Raw genomic sequence first — 13,442 nt, 5'->3', positions numbered from 1 at the left:
ACCTTTGTGTCTCTTTGTGTGCCTCCACGGGCTCCCACAGCTACAGCCTAAAGCATGGTAAAATCCTTCTAGATTCAAACTTCTCCCTCCGTACCAATCCTGATTCCTGGCCACTGTGCCAGAACTTGTAACACTGGAAGAAGATGAGCAGCAGAAAATGTTGTGTTCACTGGTGATCTCAGCCTTCAGGTGCCAGGTGGATAAAGAAGTCCAGTCCTTGGCTGTGACAAGCCACAGAGGTGGACACAGGCTGGGAAGAGCCCTACTGAGAAGGACTTGGAACAGGACAAGGGTTAATAGTTTTAAATAAAAGAGGAGTGGTTTAGATTATTGAAGAAAGAAGTTATTGCAGTCACTCATGAAAAGTTTGCACAACTATTTCATGTTTCCAGAAAGTTCAAAAGAGTGAAAAAAAAAAAAAAAAAAAAAAAAGGGAAAAAAGTAAGAATTTCAAATAATTCTTCCTGACAGTTAGTAAAAACACATGCTTCCTAATATTTCTGCAGTATATTTTCAAGTCCCATTTGCTCACCTTTCTGACCAAAGTCGTTTCTCTTGTTTCTCCTCAACTTCAGTGTCTGCTGCAGTTATTTTACTCACTTTTCTGCAGTGCATACTCACTTTGCATTTTAAAGTCTGCAGAATTCTTCTATCTACAAAAAAAAAATCCATGTATATATGCCTTAGAGCAGATAAGGGCAGCAATGGCCCTTCAACAGCCTTCTGATGATGCGTGCTGTTAGGCTCACTGCCTGTTCTGTGATTCTGAACCCAGCAGAGCAGTACAGAGCAGTGTTTCTCCAGACATATTCCTCATCAGCCCTCCCCACTCCCCAGGAAAGGTGCTGTTCATCCTCTCCTCACCCACTCACACTTGCTGCCCTCAGCAGCTGCCGGGAAACTCTTCCCTGATGCTGCTGCTGCACAACTCACATCTGCATTAACCACAGTGATATGGAGGAGCAGCCAGGGGGAAAATTCACCCTCCTGTGAATTTGGATGCTCTGAGAGCATCTAAAAAGTACATGCTATCTTATCCTTGAGTGTGGTATTAGAAATTAAATAAAGGGTCTCCAACACACAGGATCAGTTCAAGATGCACAGACTTCTGAACGAAGGCAAGTTCATTTTTTTCCTTGTTGTCGCTTCCTTGGTCTTGTTCAAAAACAAGCAAACAATGAACAATCTGCAAGGCACTCTGGAGAATATTTCAACCCCGCTGTGCTAAAAAAAAGACGAAAAGTTGCATACAATGACTTCAGAACTTTGCTCAAATTGTCATAAATCACACTTGTCACATTCATTTACATTAGCTGCTGAATACTGAACTGACTTGACAATATACCTAGGCAAATTACAAACCAAATAAGGAGAAAATAAGAAAATAAGTTTTCTTCATTAAACTGCTATTACATACTACAAAGGTTACCTAAAAAGTGACAAAGAAGCGATGGTACATTTTTTTCTTACTTTTGAGAAAAAAACAGTCAGTAGAAGAAAATAAAAGAAAATGTAAAAAAAAAAAAAAAAAAGAGATTTGCATCACAAATGAAAATATTATCTGAGAAAATCAGAACAGAACAGATTACCTCATCTTGTATTAAAGAGTTACATTTCCAGGAGCAGACATAGCTGTACAAATATCTTTCTCACAGACATTTAGTCAGTGATTTGAGATTTGGCAGAAAAATAAAGCCAAATTTACCACACTCAGAGATATTCAATGGTTTGTCTCAGGGTGTCCATCAGTTATGAACTCCCCTCCATGCATCTCTCTTGTGTTTTCCTATGCCTGCCCAATCCTAGTCAATGCTATTATTATCAAAAACAACACACTAGAAATGCAAGTTCACAGCATCCAGTTATATCAGCTCATCTCAAAAAAAAAAAAAAAAAAAAAAAGAAGATTTGAACAGAAATATGAGAGATATGTTCTGGGAAACCACTGACAACTTGGTCTATTGATGTTTAGAAAGGACAAAAAATGAGAATTGGAAGAAAAAAGGAACTCAATTCATCACATAAGGAAAATGTCTTACTGCTATAAAGTTATATCTGTCATCTTTTAGGTGGCTTCTTGCATGTAAATGCAGGAGTTGTGCACGTGATGATCTTCATCACTGTACTGAGGATACTGACAGATTACAGAACTGACAAGGTCTTTCTAGGACTTAGACATGTTTAAAATATTTCTCCTGTATCTGCAAATAATTCAGAAGAGAATTTTCAGTGGAAGGCAGGTGTGTCCTTCCCGATCCCCTTTTGTTGATGCTTTTTTGATGCTTCTCTCTGCATCCCAGTGATTTGTACTCCACCCACCAGCTTGATGGAAACACGAGACAATTCCAGATATTGGCTGAAACAAATGCTTGCTCTGTGGATATTTTCAGTGGCAGGCAATGATCTGCCATGTAGCTTCAAGAGTATATTATCTTCAAGAAAAAAGATCTCAAAGTAGAATAACACAAGAATTAATGGCAAACTATGTTTTCAAGATTTTTGGAAGTTTTTATTTATTTAATTGGCAATATAGTCTTAACTTTTTTTCACACATTACCTCTAGAAATATTAAATTAGTGTAAATATTCCCAAATCACAAAAAAGGTACAGAAGGCATTAACATCATGTCTACACCCAGCATTAAGAATGGAAATAATTTTTAAGGAATGATTAATACCTAGAGATGAATGATAGACAAATAAAACTTTTACCAGCCTGAAAACAGATATTTTATAAAGATGGAACTGTTCTTTTCCCTCATGTTTTTTTGTATCTTCATCTTATTTATCAGTAACTGATGGAGAGACAAAAAGATTGTGACCCATGAAGAAATTTGGAAAGAAAATTCCACTCCATGGAATGAGTGACTTTAACTGGATGGAGATGGAAGGAGAGCTGCCCTTGAAGCAGCAGGTCTGAAGAAGCTCACATGCATAATTTTCATCAGTACTGCCATATGTTTTACATTGTTTTCAGCTGTTAAAATACATAGCTTTATCTCAGTTAATCCACCAGAAATCATAGAAATAGAAAATCATAGAAAAATAGAAAAGAAAAACATGCACAGGTCCTTATTACCCAAGTATAGAGTTTATAATGGCCATCTTAAAAAAAAAAAAAAAACCCAAAAAAACCCAAACCACCAGAAAAAAAAAACAAAACCTCAACAGCTGAATTTTGGCTGTAAAACAAAATGTCATAAAAGATACCAACCACTCACACTGGAAATTTGTAAAGAAATTTATAAAGAAGTCTGTTTATTTACACATTGAATTTTTTTTTTTAAATTTACACATTGAAAAAGCCCTAAGTCAACAGATTGGGTTCCTTTTCACTTTCAAGACTCTGAGCTAATCCTTTCATGAGAAGTAAAAGAGGAATTAGCTTCAAAGCAACTTTCTGTGGTAAGCAGGGAAAGAGGGTTTTTTTGACAGATTTAGATTTATTATAATATTCCAGAATGCAGAGCTCTGTAGTAAGACAGACAGTTTTCTAACTTGGCAAATTTCAGTTGAAGCAGATTTGCAGGCCCACTATTTATTTATTCATTATTGTGTTTACTCTATTATACTTTGTACTGACTGAGGATATTTTGTATAGAGTACAATGTATGGAGAACATGTGCAGTATTAGCAATCCTGTAATAATAGCAAAATCACAGGAAATAGGTCTTCCTCTCTGAATTTATACTCCAGAGGCTCTTTATAAATATGGAATCTCAGATCACTACAAGGAGTAGAGTGAGGATCGATCAAAGATGTGCTATTTAAATTGATTTAGAGGATAACATGCAAAAGAAATGACTGTGTAATCCGGTCAGGAATATTGTAAGGACAGAATACGGCAAAAAAATTAGAGAATTTAGAGTCTACCTTCAGAAAGAAAGGTCAACCACTTCCCTGTAGAAGGGACTAGAAAGGATTTCCTATAGAAAAGAAAATATCCAGGTACTGTGTGACCTCTTTTTATTGGTGATCACCATAGAGAGAAAAGTTAAAGCAAAACTGAATGGCCTGACCAAAGAAATCCCTGTCTGGCAGGCTAAGACAAAAGCAACCTCAGCCAAATTCTGAACAGAATTTGAAGTGCAGTGCAATAAAGGATGTCTACATCTGCCTCTGAGGAGAAAGAGGAAAAAAATGTTTATGTTACATGCTCAAAAAATGAGTGTTTGGATGCAGAGATTGCATTGGGAATGTCCAAGCAGGACAAGAATCCAGCTGGACCCCAGCTCAGTTTTCAGCTGGTACCAACAATTTTCACCTTCTCAAGATCAACAGATTCAGTGGTTCAGCTAAGGTAACTTTCTGTGAAATGGTAGAATGGAATTTTTCTCTTTATTTATATTTTTTAATTTTACTTTCTTTTCTGACCTATTTTTTTTGCATGTTTCACAACTTGCAGTGATGCTAATTAATCTTGCCATCAGCTCTTATTCATGACACATCTTCACAGACAACTTATCCAAAGTTAATTTTTAACATAATATTCATGCGTTCATAATTCAAAATTCCCATATTCCAACACAGTTTTAAGGCAGGTATAAGCAGTAAGAAGATTAGTGCTGAATATTCAGAGGTGGGTAAAAGGAGGACAACACTCTGTATGAACAGACTTATCTGTAATTGTTTACAGAATAAGTGGTAAGATTTTTTTTATTTTTTTGCTTTTTTGGTTTTATGTATAACTCTCTGAAGTCCATGAAAAACACATTGGCTCCAACAAACTGTAGATGTATGCAAAGCCAGAACCTGGCACCTTATGTCACAAATGTCACTGGCAGTACCTCTGAGCCCAATGACATCTATCACTAGTTTCAAATGGCACAAACTGCAGTAGTCTGGAGCCCGTTGGAGAGGTTAAAAAGAATCATACTTCTAAAACTGGCTCTTCTGCAGTGAGAAAATTACAGAAGTTTACCTTTGTCTCCTCCATTAGTAGTTCATTCCCAGCTGGAAGTGCAGTCAGCATGTTTACAGGGGCAATTTTACAGGGAAATATGAACTTCACCTGCTGGAGTGGATTAAGTCAGGCATGGACCAGAGCTGCTCTAAGGGACTCAAGAGCATCCACTGGGAATGTCTGGAGTCCTTGGATCAGTCTCAAGACACTCAAGTTTCAGAAGCTGCACAATATTTAGTTCAAATTCATTGTAAAGAAAAGAAGAAAAGGGGCTGGACTGAACTTGTGTCCTTGGCTTAGTACAGAGTATTAGCTTTTAGGTAAAAATATTGTCATGGCTCTACTTCTGTACAGAGCATAAGGCATTCAGGCATTGGTGCTCTCAGTTAAAGTGAATTACCACTTTAAAAATGAACCGTGGCACACAGCAATGAGACACAGATTATGAGATATAAGTGGCTTAATTTTGATCTTGCCTGGTTTCAGAATTATGAACAAGTATCCTGGTTAGCTGTAAATGTAACTTTTTTCCCCAAAATGGAACAGATTTTTATATCTGTTCAATGCAACTCAAACCTGCGTGCCCCAAATAATTTATCTTTGTACTGGCTTCAAGCTCTCCAGAGATTTCAGAAAAAAAAAAAAAAAAAAAAAAGATAAACTACTAAAAAGAAATCCATAAAGAAATTTGTGATAGCATCAAATATGGCAGCAGCATTTATATATGAAAGTAATCTGATAAGAGGAAAGAAGGGAAACACCTGTAGCAGCTGAATTGAAGCTTTGAGGAGTTAAGAAAATTAGAATAGAAAGAAGATGGCACTATTGAAGCTGAACTCAAAGCTGGGAGAAGATACCTAATCTGCAACACAGTCTGACTTAGTTTTCCCATAGCTCAGGGCAGGACTCTTCAGCAATAAATGCAGACAGAAGTCAGGTAGGAATTGGAAATATCAGTGAGAACCTCACAGAGGAAAGCTCCAGCTGAGTTCATGGCTCTGTGGATCAGGGAAGAGTCAGCAAAGGTGGTGGCACAATATCCCTTGATACCCTGGGAAAAATTATTTTCTGCAATAGATATTGGAGAAATTGTATTGAAAATAACAAAATTCTTTAGCCAAATATTTAAAATCGTCTTGCATGGCTGGATCTTTCTGACAATTTCAAATATATTTTGTTTTCATATAAAACTTCATTTCATGACAGGAAAATTCTCCCCTATACCCTTCTGTTCTCCCAAAATTATGGAAACAAATATAAATTAAAATAAGTGATTTTATATCTGCAAGACTTCTCATTCTCTTCATACACAATGACAAGTTTTCATTCATATTCAGTGCTCCTGATGTGATTTAAAAAAAAAAAAAAAAAAAACCCAAACTAAAAGATTTAATGTCTGTCATATCTTCTGGAGTCTTTCTTTGTAACAGCATTCATTATTGCTCAAGTCAGTGTAAGGAACAGATAATACGTGTTTTGTTCTTCTGACAACTATTAATTTCATTGAAAGCATGGATGTATAGGCCTGTGTAGACACATGATTTAAGGAAGCAGTTTTTAAATCAAATCTCCTTTTAAAAAGGTTGTTTGGCATGGCAGTATGCCATGTGACTGTCTTGCAAATTATAACTTGTATCTAACTAGAAGAAAAAAGTAGAATTAGTTTGTGTTTTCTTTGAGGCATGCCACATCAGGCAAGTTTCCTCCTTTGAAGAGATTTGTTGTAAATGCCAGAGGTAGGACAAATATGTATTTGGAAAAATTGAATGCAACATATCACTTGTAAGATCCAGAGTGTTTTCTGCTCTCCCTTGAAGAGTGGCTGCACTTGATCCTCACACAGCTTCCAGTGAGCATAGCAACACTAGCTCATGTTCTCTGGGGCAGGATGTGGAGAGTTCTGGAGAGAAATACCAAAGACTACCAGCTACATCCATGGGACCACGAAGCTTCTCTGTGTGACAACCAGAACTCCGTCTGGTTGCAGACTGGGTGGAAGGGTTTCCTCAAAATGTGGCTTTGCCATTAGTTTTCCAAAGTTCTTTTCTTGTTACTTGGTACCTATAACAAGCCTGCAATTTTTCACATTTAAGCCCCTGAAGGCAAAAAAGCAAAAGGTCAAATAAAGAGATTTACAAAGGAGTGAGGCATTCCAGATTTCAGCTTGGCCAGAAGAACCAGAACAGGAACAATATTATTCCTCTGGTAATGGTATCATACGCTTCCAGCAGAGGAGTTTGATTTTTCAGACCACTAAACCCATCCCTCACCCCAAGTATCTGTCTCTCACCTATGGGATAAAGCAAGAGCTGAAGTAACCCAGTCCACAACTCCTCCCCCAGCCACCAGACTGGGTCTCTCCTCTAAGGAACGCAGCTCTGACCTTCCCTTGCACTTCATGGAAGGTAATCACCTCTGCTGCCTCCCAAAATATTTCAGCATCTATCACACCTGGTTTTGTGTCTTCTATCTACTGCAGGGTGTGAACCAGCAGCTTGTTTCAAGTATATTTTAATAAAATGTTTCTGCTTTCCCCTAGCCAAACTAAATGATGCCATTACATGCTGGCTTGTTATTTTTTATGGGCACTGTTGACAAGAGAAGCCTTTCATTCTCCAGTAATTTCAATATCATAAACCTACTACTATTCTGTTATGGCAGCCTTAATTCTACAGTTCTCCATAGCCAGATCCAACACTTAGAAATATCCATTCTATCAAAATTCAAGTGCAGTGGCTGCATTAAAATCTTGTTCCTGCTCAAACCTGACAGTGACCAAATCACATTGTGAGACTCAGCCTTGTACTCAGAGCAGCAGAAGCCATTTCTGGGCAGGCTGTGGGTTCACCCTCTGCCTGCAGCCATCCCAAAAGCCCATTTCACTCTCACAGAATCATCAGGAGGAAAAAGGTCTGTAATGTCATAGAGTCCAGCTGTTAACTCAGCACCACCTTGTTCACCACTAAACCTACCTTCAAATGCCACATCTGCATGGCTTTTGGACATTTCCAGGATGGAGATCCCACCACCACCCTGGGCAGCCTGTTCCAACACCTGACCACACTTTCAGGGAAGGAATTTTCCTTAACATCCAGTGTAAACTCTCCCCGACGCATCTTGAGGTACTTTCCTCTGGTCCTGTCACTTGTTATTCAGAAGAAGAGACTGCCCCACACCTGGCTCCCTCCTCTCAGGGAATTATAGACTGTTAAGGTCCTTTACACTTGCCAAGCTCAGAATTTTCCCTGATATTTACAGTATTTAGTATGAATCTGTGACAAGGGATTGTGGAGAAAGAGATTCTGTACATTTTGACTTGTGCACTAGATTTAGGAAAGGGATTTTTCCACATCACAACCACTCCCAAAACAAGATTGAAAATCAACCCAATTATATCACAGACCTGCAGAGAATCAGTCACACAAAGTCAAGAATATGCCTAATTAAAGGCTTTTACTTGTGCTTTTTTGCCCCTGTGTCAGACTCAATCATGAATACCTTAATAACCAGTTATTTTATTCCAGATGACACTTACAAAAGAAAATAGAAGTAAAAAAATAGAGCTTTACAATCTACACAGAGAAACATCGCTAAGGAGGACAGCAGAGTTACACTATTCAACCAGGTGATGTAACAGGGCTGGTACTCAGCATATGCTACCAGAAACAATGATATGTGATGATTTGAATTCATATTTTATGTTCTTTTCCTGATTCTGTGTATGTAAACAGCCAAGTTCATAGTAGAAACTGCTAGACTGAAGCAGAAATTATCTGAATGACTTAGTTATATAACTAAATAAATTTAATAAAGCTTTGATTGTGTAGTTAAGTTTTTCACCTTGGAAAACTAGGACTTCTACTATCATGATTATGTTTATTTTTCTACAATTAATTCAACATATGTTTTACTGTAGAGTGGTTCAATAAGAGCTGTTGCTTGCTGCAACTCAGGTTTCTAGTCAGATGCCTTTAAACTATTGCTCTTCATTAAAGGTATCCTATGTATTCACATTTACAGGTGTCACTGCTTTTACTATAATTTACTTCCTTTTAAACATAGGCTCTTAAAACCTTTTTCAGACAGGCAAGCCGCAATACTACAAAAAATGCCTGCTTTAAATGTTTTTTTTCCCCCACATCTAATTTAGAGACAATTAAATAACTTTACAACTCACTCCAGGATTTGTTTATTTTTATTTTTTTTATAGTAGCCACCCTATAAGCAGCTTTATTACTGTGTGGATCCCTAACCATTACAGTGCTGTTAATTAGAAGAGCCCAAGTTAATGTGTCAGTGCAGCAGTGAATAGTAAACATAAACTCAACCACTCTTTGTTGCCCAGTTTAATGATGGCTAACCTGTGTTCACCTGGATTCCTTTCTATACCACAACCAGTCAAAGTTTTGACAAGGAAATGCTTTACAGATTTCTCTTACCTGCAATTTTTTAAGGCAAATTGCCAGAAACTTTTGTGTATATATCATAGCATGTAAAAACACCTTAACATCTCCATTTAAGCAGAAAAGTAGGTGTATATTTCATATTGGCATTGGAACAAGAATTAATCTTAGCAGTTTATCAAAATTAGTATTTACCAGAACTCTCTTCTTATCCAAATATCTTTAAAAAGTTATAATTATTAATGTTCTTCAGGTATTTTGGCTGATAATCTAGAGATGGGGCTGGAGGTTCACAGGAGCAGTCTCTGCACCACGACAATTACCACAAGTATTTGAGAACGTTCTTGCTTAAAACACTTTCAAGCCCCACTCTCCAAAATAAGCAGCAGTGACTTTTTAAGCTTTTTTTTTTTTTTAAACCATCTAGCTACATCTTTAGAAGAAAAAAAAGCAAAGCTTCTTCACCTGCCACTCATACAAGACTCTTACACTTTAATGCTCTCTAAGAATTCTCACCCTGATTATATTCTATTTTCTTCAGACACTGAAAGTTTCCATCCATTTTCCATCCTTTCATTCCCAGTTGGATTTCCTAAGCACAGCTCCACATCCTGTCCTCCCAGACTCCTTTTCCCCATGGTGGCTCTGGCCCGTGCCTCACTTCCCACAGCTCCCGTGCCCTCCTCTCCTGTGCTGTGGGTCCTCCCTCAGTCCATCTCCAGCAACATTTTCAAACAATTTTCAAAGTAGTCCTGGAACTAACAACACATGATTCCCAAGGGGTTTGTCTCTCATGGCTGAATGAACTTTAAACTAAATTTGCTATGGTTGAAGTGTGAGTCTACCCCTTATGAGACACTAGAAACTCTACCCAGAGAGAAATACCGCCTGAGTGGTATTTAGATAAATAGAAAGGACATAGTTTTGATCTTTTAGAATAAAATGTAGACAGCACACACTGCAATTTCTTAATTAATATAAAGCATTTAAAATGTTTATCTATCACAAATATTTTCAAGTGCATGATAAATAAGCCCAGTAAAGTTTAAACAAAGAGAACAGTGAGACATTGGAAAATATTTGTCTATTTCTCCTAACTAAATAACACCATTGAAAGCTTGAGTTCAAAATGTATTTGAGCAAAAAAATGCATGAAAGTGAGGCATAAAAATCAGTCCTAAAATATATAAAAATATTGATTTAATAATAGTAAGATTTTTTTCCTTTCTAAGAGCCAGGTCAGTTACCTTGTTTGCTGGGAAAAAAAAAAAAAAAAAAAAGGTATTTTTCTATTAATGAAGACCATGTTCTCAAAATGGCAAGTAAATGGGTTTTAAAAGTGTCAAATATGTTTTGCCTTATTTGTCAAGGGTATAAATATTCTGCCTGGGAATTATGAAACCAAGAAGTCAGAGTTTTCCAGAAGAAATATATATGCAGGCAATTTATCAGCTCCCACAGAAAATCAGTCATAATATTACTCAAATTTTTCTTGTGTACATCAATAATCATGTATGTTAAAGCATATACTTTATAATTCAGGATATTTGGACATTGAAGATGCTCTGAAATTGGACACACCATTTTAGAAACTCATAAATATACATGACTTAAAAAGCCATAAATAGCAATATGTCCATCCAGATAAGAAATGTGTTGGTTTTGTGTTTTTATAACCATGCATTGAAATAGGATAAGCCAGCTACTGGTGGCTGATGGAAAATGGGATATAGAGACACACACCCTTGAGTACCAGAGATGATGGCTAATGTACAATGTCAACCAGTGGTCTGATTCATTGCCTCTTAAAATCAGAATAATAATCCAGGTTCTATACAAAGGTTCAAACTCAGTCTTCTGTGATGTTTTTTTCAGGGGAAAAAAAGGCACAAATGGAAAAAGCAGGGTTTATAGTATTATTCTTTTGAATCTCTTCCTGATAAGACACAGCACTAGAGCTTGTAGCAGAATTATTTTTTCTTCTTGTGAAAAGATGTTGAAGCTAGAAGTAGGATCATGTAAAGATCTTGAAAGAATCCTGCACTAAGGAATGTTCTGAGGTGTCTGACACTGAGGTCGTGCATCCAGCATGCTGGAAGGCTTCAGTTCCAGACTTTCCTCTAAATTAGGGAAAGCAGGAAGTTGTGCTGCACCTCCTGTGTTAGGTCAGACCCTGACCCCATGTCCTGGCTGCCTGGGAGAAGGATGGGCTCTGCTGTCTTTTTCACTATTCCTCACTGTGCAACTTCTGATAAAACTAATATACTGAATATACTGCCACAAGAGCTTTTCAGTTTAAATGGATCTTTGCTTTTAGATGAAAAGCCCCACAGGATTAAAAAAAAAAAAAAAAAAAAAAAAAAAAAAAGGAATACCATGTTGTTCTAACAAACAGGAGATGCTGCCTATTGCTCAGGCTTTACAATGCCTGACTTATATGCGGGCTGGAAAAATGAACACCTGGAGCATTTTACTGTTTCCATATTTCACAGGGAAAGAGTTTATTCCCCACAGCAGCAGCATCTTCTACTCCATTTAGACTGCAGTTAAGGCGGGGGGGGAAAGGCAAATGGTGCAGACAGACAAGAAAGAACTCCTATTATTCTGGTTATGTCACAGTACAGAAAACTTGTGAGGGACCAGCTCATCAGAAAGAAAGATTTCCACCCACACTGCTGCACACAGGTCAGCCCAGTAAGTGCACAGCACAGTCCGTGTGATGGAAAACTGCACAGAGATAGTGCTGGGGAAGGGAGGGAGGCACTGAAGAGGAGCTGCTCAGTGTGTGGGGCAGGTGGGTGACACTTGGGGTGCTCCGTGCAGTCAGAGGCTCCTATGGTCACAGCCAGCCTGGGGGATTTGAGCCTGGCCACTGCTGACCTTTGCCACAATGCTGGGAGCCACTTTGGCTAATGCCTCCTCCAGCAGTGCTCCCCAAAGCCTTGGGAAGGAGAACTCCTGTGGGCCCCAGGCTTCTTGTAACTCTGTGCTGCAAACCAGCTTAGGGGTGCTGTTCCTGAATGGCTAAAGCAACAGGGATATCACATTTACCATTCTGGGAAACTGCTTCATGCTTTCCTGAGGATCTGAGATTGAGTACCTTGATATCTAAACAGTACCTGCAGGCTGTACAACCAGGCAGTTGAATTTCTGAGACTTAGTTGGAGGGGGAAAAAAAGAATAACACAAGTGGAAGTAGTAACAGGGACTGTGTTATCACATGGCATTTGGAAGTGAATCTTCAAATCAACAGTCTGACTAATGCATGAGTCATTGTTCATATTTAAAATAATTGCTTAAAAAAAAACCCAAAACAAAACAAACAAGTCATGTGGAATTTTAGTAATACATGCATACAAATTTTCTGCACAAGCTAAAAATCCCCTAATTTCTTAAGCCTTATAAACAAACGTTTGATCAAAAAGCAGACAATAAATTACCCATCTATGTTATTCAACCATCATTTTATAGCATGTACCCAAATTTAGATCTTGGGTATAAATTTATGCTTCTGCTACTGCACCCTAATATCACAACAAATCACTCAGAAAAGACAGCTCATAGACTTCTGCTAACAGCCAGCTGAATTAAACCTTAGAAGTCCTAACCTCAAAACTTAATTGATTACAAGGGAGATTAAAGCAGACATATTCCAACTCCAAGATTTATTGGCTACTGTACCAGCAATAGCTTTCTATCCCATAAAGGTCAATATAGACTTTTTATACTTGCAAACAGGAAATACAGTATAATTGCACTTCAGAGTTAGATGGATATCAGCAAAGAAAGGACTATGAATGTGCATTGCTAGCAGAAAATACTGTAGGTTCAAAAATTGAACAATGAATTGAAAGCATTACAGAAAAATTATCTGAGATCCATAAATTGCTTTGGATTTAGAGCAGGCACACTAATGGGTAAGAAATAACAACAGAGAATTAAAATTGTTTTGTTGTTCAGATACTGCTTAAAATAGCATCCATTTAAATATTAAAGAAAATAATAATTTGTCACATTATAAGTAATTATGATGGCTTTTAGAAACCAGAGAAATGTTTAGAAGCTTTATGGTACCTGAACCTTCCAACAATGCTTTGACAACCAAAAAGTAACCTTAGCAGCTGAGAAAATTCTTTC

At 37.5% G+C, this 13,442-nt stretch overlaps 1 long non-coding RNA gene across 1 annotated transcript; it reads left to right on the top strand.

Annotated features, from left to right (window-relative positions):
* The first annotated feature begins 7,503 nt into the window (after window positions 1–7,503).
* Window positions 7,504–8,719, top strand: LOC128814532 (uncharacterized). The gene is made up of 2 exons (XR_008439402.1): window positions 7,504–8,024; window positions 8,427–8,719. It is a non-coding gene; the product is annotated as an uncharacterized LOC128814532 (long non-coding RNA).
* The last annotated feature ends 4,723 nt before the right edge of the window (window positions 8,720–13,442 follow it).

The sequence above is a fragment of the Vidua macroura genome, chromosome 14 (genome assembly GCF_024509145.1).
Source record: "Vidua macroura isolate BioBank_ID:100142 chromosome 14, ASM2450914v1, whole genome shotgun sequence".
NCBI classification, from domain to species: domain Eukaryota; kingdom Metazoa; phylum Chordata; class Aves; order Passeriformes; family Viduidae; genus Vidua; species Vidua macroura.
This window is presented reverse-complemented; position numbering and strand designations above follow the sequence as displayed.